This window comes from Copidosoma floridanum, unplaced genomic scaffold (genome assembly GCF_036245765.1).
Source record: "Copidosoma floridanum isolate Cflo_tuat_1 unplaced genomic scaffold, Cflo_Japanese_pri ptg000019l, whole genome shotgun sequence".
NCBI classification, from domain to species: Eukaryota; Metazoa; Arthropoda; class Insecta; order Hymenoptera; family Encyrtidae; genus Copidosoma; species Copidosoma floridanum.
In genome coordinates, this window is record NW_028321896.1 from 12019317 (window position 1) to 12036012 (window position 16696).

Genomic DNA, 16696 nt, shown 5'->3' on the forward strand with positions numbered 1-16696 from the left:
TGCCCGCTTAATATACGAACGGGGAGCTGGGGGGAGCGGAAAAGGCGAATAACTCTCTCGATTGGCCGCAGTTGTCGAGGGGCTGCTACATGTATATGTATACACGCGTGTGGAGTGCCGGGGCCGAGGGGTGCGGATAAGAGAGCTGCATGATTGATATCTCCACTTTTTGCAGTCGCAGTAGTCGATGAGATTGCACGCGAATCAAACAAGTATACATACATACATGCGTATATCTGCGGTCGATTTTTTTGCCCAGAAGTCGATGAGGAGTATCGGAGGGTAAGTACGCGCCGATTTCGCGAAAAACGCGATACAATGAAGCTGCGGTCACTTGATTTAATTACAGCTTTTCTTTGCACAGTCCACGAGGGAAGAGGCGGGAGGAGAGATGGATGGCAAGCGGCGCGTCTTATCCTTTTGGAAGAGTAAAACGCGAGTGGATTAATCAGAGAGAGAGCGAGAGGAGGGGGTGTTGCGCGGACAGGTGATAGAATGGGGCCTGCACCCGCTGGGAGATCGTTTATTTCCTCGTCCCCGCCTTTGTTGTGCGGGTAACGCTCGCGGAGACACTTTTCTGCCGCGGCGCTGTTCCGTTTCGATTATACAGGCCTGACCTTTCGCTTTGTTATTTGCGCTTTGATTCGCTGCCTTTCTGTGGACTTTCGTACCGGTACTTTGTCATTTTTGTCGTGAAACTTTTGACGCGCCAACCATGGAAATTGTTTCTCGATGGGGTTGCTTTGTTTGTTTTTAATTGCGTTTGTCTTGGCTTGCCATCTGTAGAAAAACATTTTTCAACCGTGCAGCTCATGTAGGTGGCCTAGTTGGTAATAAAAATGTAAAAAAAAAAACAAATTGCAACGAAATACGTATTAGCAACGTGAACACTTGTTTCCTTTTTGTTAAATTTCAAATGTATCATGCAAGAAGCGAGATACTTTGATTTCGAGTTTCAAAAAGTTAGTCTCTGATTATTTGTTTGATATAAGTATTTATTTAGAATTTGGACAGCCAACCATACCGTGCGACGTGCAATACGTAGTACGCGAGGATGTACTACAATGTATTCGATTCGATGATGATAAATTTTAAGACAATGACATTTTCGACCGATATCTACAAAGATTTCTCTACAACCAACTGTTGGGGGAAAAAGGAGCGAGAAATCAATTGATTTTTACAAGATACTACCTTTTCAAACATATAAACCGACATAATATATACCTTTCGTTATGGGCCAAGGCGTGAAAATATTCCTCATCCGATTTCTGTGATTCCGTATCCAAAAAAAAAAATCAACATCGATCTTGTACGCACACAGCAGATACGGTATAAATAACGACTGCCTATATGGGTGCAAAATATTCCTCGATTATCATTACAATCGCATTATCGCCGCATTTTGATACACGCCCCAGCTCCCCCTGTACAGCGCCGCAAAATTACTTCATCATCGGGCCAATTAATTATCTCGCTGTGGCGGCAGTGCCTGTGTGTGTACGTATAGGTATATCACACAACGACGACGTGCAATACTACAACCTGCGGCGCGGCGAGATTTCACGCTCGAGATTTAACGACGGCGCACGCATGTAACGCGAAAATTGCCGCGACGAAACCCGGGAGAAAATCGCGCTTTGGCATCGCGATTACGCCAGTTAATTGCGCAAAAAAAAAAAAAAAAAAAAAAAAAAATACGTATACTCCTGGGTTCTTTGTTTCTTTCCTCTTTATTCATCGAAAAAAAAGGGGGAAACGGATGAGCTCCGAGTTTTATTGAACCTATACACTATGTACGTACGAGGCATATATGTATAGACTCGTATAGGCATACATGTAAGTACACGAGATTTCGACGGATGAAGAAAAGTGTCAAAAAGAGTTCAAGGAAGAAAGAAAAAATAAAACCTTGATTGCACCCCCGCACGCACTGCGCATCACCGTTAGATGAAGAAACTCCCGAGTAGACGTTACGGGCGTATACAGGTACATCCCGGAAAGGCAGCCCGAGCCAAGTCCGTTTGGAAACGCGTTAGAATAATCGGCGCGGCCGAATTAGCATTTTACGGACGCGCTCCTTCTTCTTTCTCCGCGGCTGCAGGTATAAGAGTATACATACAGGTATATACGAGCGGCAAGCTCGTTTTATTGGCCTGTCGTGCGAAGAAGCCGTACCCGGCACGCCACACCGTGCACAACACCTTTTCGCGCAATAATGCACCTCTACTTAGCCGATCGGCGACGCTCTCTCCTTGTACACATACATGTGCTGTATAGTCTTTCTCCTTTCTCGTGCAAATGTTGTACGTATTATATATACGTAGGGCTCTTCGCCTAAACTGCGGGCTCTTTCCCTCGATTTTACCTTATCGCTGACGTTGTATGCAGTGCGCCTGCTTAGCGAGCGAGACGTGTTAATCCACAGTGAGGGTTGTTGCTGCGGAGGGTAGGTACGAGTGGAGGCCGTATATCGATCCTATAGGATATATACTAGTCCCCCCCTTCTATTTTACCCTTTTTTTATCTCGTGTATACTCGCTAGCAGTTGTGACATCTCGAAAATCAGCTACAGACTGTTCCGCATTCAGTATAATATCATATAGCTTTATTACCGATTTCTCGGTTGGAGCGCGCGAGGAGGCTCTTACGAGATGTTTTTACGGAGCGAGCGAAACTTTATCGCGTCGAAACGATCGTTTTAATTTTTTTTTCGCACCTCCTGCGTGTACAGTGATCGCGATTTCTTAGGGAGAAAATAAAATAATATACTCGTTTCACGTTAAACTGTGCTTGGATTGTAACGACTCTTTTAATTGGAGTTTCTTTAATTAGATCTCCGATGTCTCTGCTCGATCTCTCTCTCTCTCTCTCTCTCTCTCTCTCTCTCTCTCTCTCGAGACTCTCTGGGAACGTAAAAGTCGTGGAAATGCGTTTAAAGAGGGGGACATGAAAAAGAAAAGGAAAAAATTACGCTGAATCGTTCCTAATCTCACCTAATGTCGCGTCTCTCGGAACAGAGGCAACGACATGATAAAATAACCCCTCTCGTTATAATACACACCGACAAATGAGCGCGTTGTTGTTCCGTGAAACAAAAAAAAAAAAAGGCTCGAGGCTCATTAGGAAAGTCATTAAACGTACAACGACGCAATTATTCAACATAATTTAATATCGAATCTCCATGAATAAATGGCTCTGGTGACGGGCAAAAAGTAATATTTTTCCATGATTGTCCTTTGAAAGCGCGCGCAAAAACATCACACATGTATATATATAATACACGTTACAATGCTTAAAAAAGGGGACAGCCATATACAAACGCGGGACAGAGAGACGAGGGCAAAATTGTATTAACGAGCCCCACGTTACACGGACACGAGAGGCCCGAAACTTTTATCTCCATCGTTGTCACAGCGCGATAGATTAAATTAGCAGTAAAGATTTTCCCGACGCGTCAAAACACACACATACACGAGTAGGCCGATTACTTAACGTCCATTATAATTATAGCGCCAACTTTCCCAAGCGCGGTGTACGAAAAGTGAGAGTAAGCGCGAACATAAATATATAATCGCTCGCCTGTGCATGATTTCCGGACGCGTTGCAGCGCACCGTCGCCGATGCCGTATCACGCTTGGCCGGAGTGACTCGCCCGCGAGCTCTGTTTAACGCGTGAGCATATGGCACATACTTATGCTCGCGTAGATATACGTACAAACGGAGTGGCACCTAAATTATTGTTTTTCTACCGTAGCTCAAGTTCGGCTTTTCATTTTTTGTCTCCTTCGTTTCCAGCAGAGTTCTCCTGGCCATAAGTACATATATTATGTAGTCTGTGTGCCATTGTTAACATGAAAGGCGAACGAGGATGTACTTATGGTTTTTGAAGCGTAACGGGGAGTCTTGCAATTTGATGGATCTGGCACGTTAACGCTTGTTAATTGAATGCTCGTTGTTTGGCGAGTATTTTTTTTGTTTTGTTTTCGGGTTGATCCTATCGTATATATAGTTGGCGTGTACACGCGTAACGCGAATTTATAGACCAGCGTTATTTTTAATTGCGTCGGTGTTGCAAGACTAAAAATTGGCTCGCTTCAAAGTGTGCGTATAGCCAGAAAAAAGTTGATTTCCGTAAATCAATTCCCGACTATTGTATTGTACGTTTCTTCTTTTCGCAGGAACGTCTTCTATTTTCAACGCAGTAAGAAATGTAGCCATTCATTTTTTTTTTGCGTGAGATCAATTTTTGGTTGTGTATGTATGGTGTATTGGTTTGTCCACACATAGTTTAGAAAATTATAGTTAAAAAGTAAGTAGATCCATAAGTAATAAGAGTCCACCAACAACTGTGTTTTACAAAATCTCGATCTTTTTATCTTGGTCATGTACTAACTTGTGTGTCAAAACGACATAAAAGGGCCATTCAAGCCCGAGTGTCGTACAACTTGAGTATGCCTAAATCGATTAATTTATTGCTCTGATGAAAAATGTACGTATACATTATAACTCTCGGTTTGCACGTAAAAACGTAGTCTTTTTCAACTATGGTCGTTTCAATTTTACAAGATGTGCAATAGAAAAACTTATATAACGATGCGTGTAAATCACATCGTGCCTAGTGCCTATTTTACGCGAGAAAAAAAAGAGATCGAGAGCAAAAAGCTATAAGTACACGCGTTAACCGCTTCTCGGCGCTCAATATCACGGCACTCGTGATGGTGTAAAATCGCGGAGAGGCCATTAGGCTGCAAAAGATTCATGTAACAGTGACGGAAGCACGACGCGTATATATATATATATATATATATACAAGCTGCAGGGGTGAAAGCTGCATAGTCCTCAGCAGGAGGTTTCGCGCGCGTTATTAGACGCGTTCCAGAACAATTAACCGATGCAATTAAGACGTATCTTTTCTTTCCTTTTCCTTCGAAATTAATTCGCCCGCGCACACCGCACGCGAGAATTCGTGCCCACACACACGCGCGCGCGCTCTTCGGTTTGCGGAGCGCCGGGGCCATATAATAATTGAGCGGGTTCTCACATCGGGAGGCGCGCGAGGCTTTACACGCGCCGCGTACACCGTAATCGTAACAATTACTTTATTTTACCCGCGCGAGTGTGCACCTTCTTGCGCAGCCGACTACACCAGTTAGGTAGGTATATATATATATGTACACATACATGCACTTCCTAATAAATGATATATGTGTAGACTGTACTCTTTCTCGGAGGAGGAAACAAAAGGGGGACCGACGGCAATCTCGGGGCTCGCGTTTTGTCCCGAGAGAAACGCGCCTTTCGTAAGCCTCGAAGCCTGTATCGGCACAATGACGCGCCTCTTCCTGCCGGTTTTTCCCCGTAACGCGTGCGTGACGCTTGATTTTTATCTCGCGGAACGATCCGCCACTGGTTGCGTTGACGCGCATACTTCAGTTTTCCCGCGAATGGATATATATATTATAGCCGGGTGATGCAAGGAGCTCCGCCGTGTGGAAAACAACCCGCGAGGTGGCAGCCAATTGTTTCGAGGGGGACGAGGAAACGCGACAATCGCCTCTCTCTTGATTAATTTTAATTTTGCAAACAGATGGGTGGAAGCTCGGGGTGAAACACTTACATGTTGACATTTTTCATCCACGTGCCGTGCGTTATGTGAACTATCGTACATTTTCAACGTGTACGTAATCAATCACTCGTGAAACGCACGTTAAATACAAAAATAATAATCCTCTTGCGCGTACTTTATAAAGTATACTTACCCCCCCAAAATGTAAGATAAGTTGATAATAACCAGCTCGATCGAGCGCTTCCACGTGTGTAACATCACCCAAAAAGGGGGGGGGGGCAACGTCTTTTCAACGGCCAACACTCGCCGATGGTATAATTGTCGCGTTTTTCACGCCCGTTTTCTCCCCTCTCTTCTCTCTTTCTTTCTCCTCAAAAGCAAGCTTTCGACTGCACCGGTACCACGTTGCACCTGCTCGATCGTCGCTCGATCTGAACGACAATGCGTGCATCTCTCATTAAAAAAAAAAAAAAAAAAAAAAACAACGTTTAACCGGTAGACCGATTCCGAGTCAATCTCCCAAGAGAATCTCGAACTTAGTATTGGCGGCCTATACGTATACCAGAGTCAAGCTGTACGAATAATACTACATTGTGATTTTTTTTTTTTTGTTTATATAAAATTAAAGGTGATACATTACGCGAAGAACAACATACACATGATGACGTTTTTGCACACGTGCTTTATAATTCATAAACTTTTTACTGTATACCAAGTATCTACTTTTGTGAATACTGTCACCCACCTCCGGCACTTTGAATCCCATTTACCACTAAAAACTGTTGATTATGCCTACGACCACAAGCACAGAGGTATATATGTGCTCGGGAAGGAAAAAGTTTTCCTAGTCCGGGATATTACTGACGTATATATATAATACACGGGTGGGGTCGCGGCGCGGCAAATTATTCGAATGCGCGACGATAACGATAAAAACTCACCCTATCAGAGCTGCTTGATGCTCCGACGAGGGAGCGAGTATCAAAGAAGCCAATTTAAAAATCCCCCCTTTTCGAGAATATATTCGACGAGGGGGAGAAAAAAAAGGTGCCAACAACTTCTCCTCGGTGATATTCGTCCTCGTACACATTTATATATATACGTGATATAAAGCACCTTTGAGCTGCTCTCTTAGGCGCGCAATCTACTGGCTCCCTTTGCGTCTAAATTTTGCATTGGGAATAATTTCTTTTAATCGACCCTAACACTATTGCCGGTCTTTGACTCGCTTCGGCAAAACTTACCGTTGGGGTGGAGCTCTCGGCGTATAGTATAAAACAGTAAGAGCGCGCCAAGAACTAAACCAAGTGTTTTGTTACGCTTATAAAAACGCAAAAACGAAGCCGCTCCTCTCGGAGGCTCGAACAAAAATAAAAAAACTTTATTGCACGACGTACGTTTCTGCAAACGTATCCGAAAAAAAGGGGGATCCCAGCACCGACACCTCGAGGCTCGTCTCGAAAAACCGAGGCCATTACGCGCGCGCGCTCGTACGTGTAAGGCCACAGGAGAGCGCCAATAGTGCCGTAAACCGTTTCCGCACAGCCACCGGCTACACGCGCCCCGTGATGATGCAGTTAAACAATTAGAGGCTGGTGCTGCGTCATCGCGCAAAAACGGGGCTTCGGAGCGCGCGATCAACGAATTTAGCTGCTGGAGATGAAAAATAAGGGAACAGGAAAAAACCGTACGCGGATGGGGACGGAAAACGCTGGAGGGAAGAAGAAGGCGCTTTTGGCGAGCCGCGTGCTCGATCTTTATTGCATGCGTATCTACACGTATACACACGCGTTTGAGAGATCCTTTTTTTTTTTTTTTTTTTTTTTTTTTACAACGTACACATTTTTTTTTTTTTTTCGTCCTTACGCGTTTGTACCCCCTTTTCTTAACTTTATTCAGCAATTATAAGTAGCGCCACCTTCAGGAAAAATGTGTCGATATTAACTAACAACAATATACAGCCTCTAATGGACAATGATCTATTACAAGCGTTATTTACTTCAACATTAATGTTTGGATTTGAATATAATTTGGAGCTGAAAAGTACCTATTTAAAAGTGCATTATTAAAAAAAAAGTTTTTTCTCCTCATATACTTGTACTTCTTGAGCGAGTATTGCGGTTTTTCTCAAATGTTAATATTTTTCGTGGAGTACTTGTAAGTCAGCACATTAAAAAGTAGTATTTATTATGATCATTCATACATCACATCCATTTCATACGAAACATTTACTTTTTTTATCACGAAATTATAAAAAAACGCATTTTTTACTGTTAATATTCTATTTGAGACTGAAAGAACTTGATTTTGTTACAGAAGATACATTATTGTTGAAATAAACTGATTATTGTCCATAAGGGACTGTGTATTCTTGTTAGTTAGTATCGACATCTTGTCCCCTGCAGGTGGCGTTGTTTCAAACTGCCGTACGAAGCGAATATTTACACATACATGTAGTATATTTCTTGTATTGAAGTGTAGTAATTACGAAGAAACGTACACTGATAAGCGAATATATATGATGATGTTACAGTTATCATTGGCCTGAGTTGATTTGGATTATGTTATTATTTAGCATCGTCGCGTTTGTTCTCGTTCACGAATCGTCGTTTGATTTTCACCTTTAATTAGCTTCCTCGTGTGTATACACGCGTTGTTGAATCGTGATCGTTGAATTTTAAGTTTACTGTATACATTCGCGTGATCGTTGGATGGAAACGAAACGATAGCTCATTAACTTCATGGATATACATGAGTAAATAATACAATATCGATATATATATATATAGACATGAAGATATAAGTGAGTGCGTGTCTCTTGTAATCCAATAAAATTTAACGATTGGACGGATAATTGGTATATATTTACGTAGAGATAGCAGATAGGGGTATAATATGGGTATAAATATAAGGTTACTCGTTTTGCAAAACTGCTCGGTATGTATAAACCTCAAGACGCTTTAGGCGCGTTTATTTTAATTTGTTTTTCAATTCTCGCGCAAAACCATAAACATTTTTCCCGCGAGGTCGTGTCCGTCTGTTACACATACACACATATATGTATCATATATACTCACGCGCGAGATCGCGAGTAAGTCGATACCGATATACAACACAAGCGCTTTTCAATTGATAATCGTGTGTAATTGCATCTCCGGGTGCCCGTCGTACAGACATACTCATGACTCGTCAGTGAAAAAATGACGAGGAAAAAAAAAGAAAAAAAAAAAAAAAAAAGGAGGAACTGCGCAAAGATCGACATCGATCGATCGCGCAAACGCAAAACCGCTCGACCATTAAGCGCGATATATACCAAGTATCGATTACGCACAGCAGCGGAAAGCTGAGATATGCGTATGTTGCGTGCGTGAGTCGGTTTTCCCGAGCTATTGAGAGATCGAGCCCAGTCCAGGTTGTAATGTATATATTATATACGTAACGACCCGCGAGATTCCGATTATAATATTAAATTTGATACGATTACATCATTTTACTATGCGCCTACGTTTGTTAACTAGTTTCTTTGAATCAACCCTCACAACAGTGTCTAGATACTAACAATCCAAAACAGGTAGAAACCCAAAGTGATTTATTTTACTTTATTTTTTAACGAAGCAGTTATACGTAAAAAGGCACCTATTTATATGTACGTGGCTCAAAGAGAAACAAAAGAAATAATCAACCAAGCTCTATTAAGAGCATGCTCGTCCGCGATTGCTCTGTAACACTCTGTCCGTAATACAAGCTCGTCGCAACAATGCATCATTTACCAAAAAAAAAAAAAAAAAAAAAAACGCGTTACGTAAAGGAAGCACATCGCGCAATGTGCTGCAACATACGTGTGTATCGAGTAGAGGAGCACGCGATAAATGAGAGGGACGCTGAGCTGACAAAAGCACGCATTGTAAAATTTAGCCTTATCCCTTGTAAGACCTCAAGCGAGTTTATGTATATAACGTATATAAATGCTTAGTGTCGCTACGGTGAACGATTCGAGCGTTGATTGGGGAGCCACTGGATTGCGGGTCGCTCAATTGTATATACGCGAGGAGCGCGGGGGCGTTCGGTGCACGCCATTCCCTCGTTATGTACTTTTGCGCGAGTCGGAGGGCTTCTCTCTCTGGAGTAGCGCGCGTCTAGCTTTAATATGCTGCCTCTATTAGTTGGCGTGACCAATGAGTGCCCGTGCCATTAATCAAGCGAACTGACTTGGCTGTCGCTGCTTGCGTATTACATACATACGCCTTCGCGTAATGGCACTTTTACCTCTCTTATGTCCCTCTCCATCCGCGCTGTCGTTTATTTGGAATTAAGTTGGGTATATAGAAGCTGTTTGCGGTATCCTATTGGTTATACACCTATTCGATGTGTATGCAAAATTTCATCGAATGCACAAGTTTAGTTTGCATATACAGTTCAAGTGAAACTTTGTATTTTTAAACTTATACCTACCTTCTCAAGTAAATATAATACTTACCAAACGAATTACAGCGCACTTTTTTTTTTTTTTTTTTTTTTAAAGAATCCAACGATATTGGTGTTCCCAGAAGTAAGATAAACCATGTGCGAAAAAAAAGAGACGTTTCATCGATAAAATAAATTTTCATCTTCCAAATCGAGTTGAGTATAGTGGTATACGTAGCTTTTCAAAGGAATCCTCGGCAATTCATAGTCCTGAGAGTGTGCCATTAGCTTACTTCCACACGTAGAGCAAATTACCACCTCGGCATCAACGATTGGTGAATAATTTCAATATACCCACACACACACACACATATACAAGTATATATACCTACTCTCGCGCTCAATTCGATCTCATCGCGCGCAGCACAATCTATATTCCATGTGAAAGTTCTTTCGCGCGCAAGTATATACGTGTATACGTATATTATATACCTATCTGCCGATCATCGTCTCCGGTGCATACGATGCATTCCGCTCGTGCCAATCTATCGGTTTGTTGATGGCCGCGCACAGAGCTGCCGTTCGCGCTGGAAATTGCCCCGAAACAACTATCTTCTTCTTCTCTTTCTCTTCGGGGGTATATATACATGCACATACATATACGGAATGTATCCAATGTAGCACGAGCTGTGTACGTACAGAAACTCGCAATGACTATGATTGTGGCTAATCAACGTGATTGTGAAATTAAAGAGATTGATTTCAAAGTGCCCATCGCGAAATGAGGAAGGCATGTATATATACATACATATATATATATACGTGTAAACCAACGTCTTTGCGCCGTGCGATTTTCACATTCGTATATATTTGCGTGCGATGTCTCGTGCGTTATGTACCCGTCATTGTTGTTATCGTGTATTATATTGGCTCGATGCAGCGATTTTTGCGTAATGCGCGTATATTGCCTGTATACTTACCCGAAGAGAGTATGACCATCCGATCGAAGGCACGCAAAGTACCCTGTGTAACTGTGGTTGTACCGAAAATTGGGAGTATGATCATCCTCATTATCGTTTTGATTCCCAACTTCGATGATATTTTCTCCTCTCGACGTTTTATTCATACATATAGGAATCACGGGTGATTGTCTACGTTCGCACGTGTGTTGGCAAAAAGGCTGTACACATTAACATCATCCTATTCAAGGTGAGACGCGACTACTTGCGCCGAATAGCCTGTACAAAAATAAATGAAGTCGCCAAAGTTAAAACTAAAATTTGTCCTATTCGACGTGTTCAAAAAAAAAAAAAAAAAAAAAAAAAAGCGCCAATTTAGCGCCAAAACCTGTCCTACGAGTCTCACCTCGAATACCTTAAAATTATAAATCAAGGGGGGAAATATTTAAAGACCCATTTTCGCGATTAAGAGCCAAGTTGGACATTACTCGCGTGTATGTACGTATATATACGTACCGTAACAAAAGCACCCGAGCGCGCGCGGCTCGAACGAAAATTATGCAAATGCACATTGTGCGCCGTACTCTTTTCATTTTATCGGGGCTAGGTGGCATTCTCGGGGAGACAAAAGCCCGCGGCGGCCGACGTGGAAACAAAAGCGATACGCGTGCAAAGGATTTAACTGCCAACCCCCCGTGTACTCTCTTTTCTTCTCCCTTTTATCCCTCGCTACACCTGTATGCTCGTCTTTTCTCTGCGTGTATATGAGAGAGGTGACTTTTTTCACGGCAAAATAGGAGGCTGTTTCCCTTTTTTTCTTTTTTTTTTTTTTTCCTTGAGCGGTTTTATTTCCGTGCACCGCCCGTTTATACAAATTTTAGGACATAGTTAAACAATTATTCAGCTGGACGTGTTTAATTATAATCAATACCCATTACCGTGCACCCCGTCTCCCATCGATACCTCGAGCTGCGTGGCCGTATAATACACGAGGGTGACCCCAAAGTTTCACTCAATTAATCAATCCGCCAAAGTCGTCGGTAATTCACGCGGGCCAAGTTGAACCTAATTAATTACACCGAGCCGAGCTCCTTAAAAGAGGACCCTTTTCTCCTGAAAACTCGGCTAATCCTTTGACAATGAACTCTATATATATATATGTATGTACTTACACGTCGAAGTGGGAAAACATCGTTTCAAGGCGCGTCGAGGTGGGGCGAGAAACTTTGCTTGGATGATGAATCGACGTTTTTGATGTAACTTTATTTCGTATATATATACACCATTGTTGCTCCATTGATGCTCGATTTCAGGTATAAAGGCAATTCATTATCTTTGGACGCTTGTTTACCCCCCTCACTCGCCGAGTTGAATTAAATGCCAGCCTTTTACCATTATCCGCGTAATCTCGTGTAAAAGATTCTTCTTTTTTAAAAACTAAAATATATTCAGCAATAACTCTGCCCGTAAAAACAAAAAATATACGTAACGAAGCAAAAACGTTTTTCCATCTCATAATATACATATACATTGTGTTTCGCCTCGTTCATCATCCTTAATTTTACGTACGAGGCAAAAAAAGTCACACCGTTGTTCCAATCAAAAAACCGATCAAAGACAAGGGGCCAGCAATATATAATACATACATATTATATACACGTGACAACGAAACGAGAGACTCAGTGAAATGTAGTTACGGCACGGGGCGTGACCGTACACCGCAAAAAGTTGCACGACGTCGCACCGACTCCTCTTCCTTCGAGCAGAAAGGGAGAGGACGGGTTAATGAAGCTCCGGTGGGCGGGGGAGCCCTAAGCGACTTTTCACTTTGTAATTAATCAATATTATCATCGACAATGGACCCTCGACTCCCTTATATACTCACCGCGGTCTTTCGCACGCCAAAGTTCATTGTACATTACGTCCGTTTAATTATTCTTCCTTGGCCTCACCGTCGATCGGCCTCATTATGTTATTCATCGCCCGGTATATCGAGTGATAATCGCTCGTGTGTATACGTATATACGCTCAACGTGGGCCCGTCGAAGCTCCCACAATAGGGTACAACGGACCAGTTGATACACGTCTCTTTGTACAACTTTTGTATATATACGGTACAAGGACCTTTTATCCAGTGCGTGTTGTAACGACCGATCGCGCTGCAATTTACTTCCCACCCGTGATTTATCGGCCGATTGATTTTGTGCGGAGCCAAAGGATGCATTGAAAGCGTTTGCTTTTCACTGGTCGCGTGAATCGGTTCAACACAGGCGGGATGGAAATTAAGAAATGAAGAAAAATAAGCCCAAGCTCAATAAACGCCCTATTATCCTTTTTTTTTTTCCTTTCAACGCACGCTTTTCTGTACGCGTTGAATAATAGCCGCGGCGGCGCGTCGTCATTATCGTTATTAATAACGTGAAATCGACGTGCTCGTACGTACAGAAAAGATCGGCCTTTATATCATTCGGCTCGTACACCTATGTGTGAGCGTCCATTGTGTCCTCAGCGTACTCTTTATTGCGCGCTGCGTCGGTGGAAATAAAAAAAATCGACTCAAGCGCGCACCGGAGAGACAGAGAAGGGCTACCGGAGGCGCGCGTCAAAAGGGCCGACTCCTCCGGCCTCATTTGTTTCCTCGGGCGTATACATGCTTGCCCGCGGGAATAACCCGACTCAACCCACCCACTTTTGACGGATGCCGGAGTGCTTTTCTTCCTCTTCTCTTACGAATTAGCGTCCGAGTCGTTTAGCGTTGAATTAGAAACGTTTGGGATACCGAGAAAAATGACCTTCGTTTAAAATCGAATGAAGCTGAGCACGGGCATACCTTTTTTCAAAAGCTCTTTGCTAAAAGAAAGCGGAAGAGGGTACGGGGTGCTGGGAAGTAAAAGCCGACGCGCGATTAATTTCATGCATGTATTGCGTTGCATCTGCGTGCAACCTCGCGTATATATAACACGGCGTGGTTAGTTACGCAAGTTAATGGAATGGTGTTTAAAAGGGTCTCATCATAGCGCTGTAACGACGCACGTGCGCGAGTATTAGTTGCAGTGGCAGCACGTAAATATAGTACGTGTACTCGAGGCTTCGCGGAGAATTAAAGGGGATTTTTCCCAAAAGGCATTATGCAAATGTTTCCCCCAAAGCCGGGGGTGCAATAAAGTTACCGAGCCGATTATGCTCGTTTGGAATAATCCGCGATGGCTTGATGTACCGGAAAATGAAGGGCAACGATGCGAGTTTCCGTGAAACAGCTACTACAGTTGTTGTTGTTATTGTGGAAAAAAAATGAGTTAAAAAAAAAAAAAATTAAAGAACGAGCGAACCCAAGAAAAAGCCGAGAGAGAAACGATCGTTATTATTCGCACAAATTGCGCTTCCGTAAGCTGAATCATTATGCGCGCGAACGTGCTACCGGTCCGTGTATGTATTATACGTGGGTCTCCCTTTATATTTTTTTTTCCTTTCTCACTCGAGACGCTCCGCAGATCTATACTGTGGGGCAGCGAAAATCGGCGAAATTATCGGTGCGGATTTTTCCGCGCGTGCTCCTTTCTCACCGGCAAACCACCGACCGACAAAGGAAGATCGGTAGCGCGCTCGGTCTTTTATTTTTCTTGGGTGTTTGCTCAGTGCGAGAAAAAGATTGCCTTCTTTGCGTGCCCCCCCCCCCTTACGAAATTGGACCCAAAGATTACTGCGGCCAGCCGAGGTTTGCACAGGGGCCGCTTAAATTCTCCGCGGGGACCCCGATCGGCCACCGCAAAAAGCATCATTGGATATACCTCCCCCCCCTGCCCCACCTTCCATGGACTTTGTAATCGAAAAGGGCCAAGATCGTCCGTTTATCTCGACTCCACTCTCCTCCCATGGCGAGCGCGTTGCATCAGCGTCCTCGACCGACGAAGCTTTACCAGGCGTGAATAATCAGAATAATCTTGAATAAAAAGTTCAATGATATTATATTATGAATTACAACTCCCGGTAAGTATCAGATCCCGATCCATCGGCTGTGTTTTTTTATGCAGCGTGCGCGCTTCTCTCTTTGCCACCACCATCAGCACGTCGGGATGAAAACGACGACGTTCGAGAGTCACTAATATATGTATATAATATATGGTGCACGTGGAATCTTTGATACACAATACCTCCGGGTGGTTAGCCGTTGCGCTCGGTCCGTCGATTCCGATCGGTTCCTACAGAGACGGGTGTAGGGGAACGACCGCTCACCGCGAGACGACAGGCTAGGAGGAGGAGGAGGAAGACGATGAGGTAAATAAGCGCTCGTAATGAGCTTACGTGTACATGTATACGTGTATACATATTAAGCGAGCTTGTATATACCCTGGAAAGTTGGGTGGCTCACTCCGTTTTGGGGGGAGAGGGGGATCATGGGTGTCGATCGGGGAGTTCTTCTTCGGGGGATACGGTACATTCTCGCCATTTTGACAGCCCGATCGCTCATGGTGCTGCTGATGTTCCTTTTTTTTTTCTTTTTTCACGTGTTTGTTTTAATGATGGATATTAGCAGCCGCGATATGAGAGGCTAGATCGATCGGACGCGCGATCTCGGCTAAAAGGTTTTTTCTGAGCTGTCTGGTCTGTTGTGTACTGTATATAGGTGTATACAAGAGTTTGTACCTTTAAACATTTAGATTTCACTCGGTGTATCTCGCGATGAACGATACCGATTTTCAAAGCTGAGCGATATGAACAATCAACAAAATGATAGACAATAATTTTTTCTTTTTCCTCCATTTTTGCCTTACCTCCGAAACTATCGGTAACAATTACAAATATCGTTGTCGCGTAGCGAGAAAAAAACACGTAATAGATACATATATACTATGAGCTGCGGGTCGCGCACCGCAAGCCTTACAAGAAAAGACCGAGCATGTGCTAACCACGAGCCGTAATGTATAGTAAAAGCACATCGGACAGGCTGGTGGTGCGCGTGGGACTCGCAGTTTGAATTAATCCCATAATTCGCCCAGCCGGAGCTTGTGTATTTGTGTATACGCGAAAATTGTCACGGAGGCGAGAATCGGTGTGACAACGATCGCCGATCGATGATGGGTAGTGTGAGTATTACAGAGAGGCACACTGATCTATCGGGTTACGTCAGCGTGGTCCCGTCGCCGATGATGCCAATATTAAGATCCGAGGAGCGAGAATCGGTGTGCTCGGTGTCGATGATACGGGGGGGAGATCGGTTGCAGAGAGAGGGCTCCAAGAGGAGGCGGGCACGGGAGATCGGCTCGGGTTACCGGCTCAAAACGCCATGATTAACGCAAGGTAAACGAATCTAACGCGATGTCCGACCGCAGCTTGTTCTGTAGCAATTTAGAGCCTCGTGTATATATACATACATTTGGTCACTGTGCACTTGTTCTCTCTATATATATACATACATATACGTGTACGTGCGTATGTGCGTTGCAGCGAGAACGTCTCTCTTCCTCCTTCTTCGAGCTTGTGGTTTCTTGTTTCACGATCTAATCTCTGTGCGTCTCATTTTTCCTTGCGATGATACGTCCATGCGTACGGACACGTGCATTGGTTCTCGCGTCGATCGAAGAGCTGTTGATGTTGATGAAACAGCTTGATTCCAACAACTATCTATTTTGTTTCAATAACATTCATTGGTTTTTAAAGCATGTAGACTAAATTACTCAGATGAAGTATTTAAATGAGAATAATAAATCAAATTTGAACAAAATCGGTGTAGCAGAGTATGGGTGTAGTATCGATCTTTTTTTTC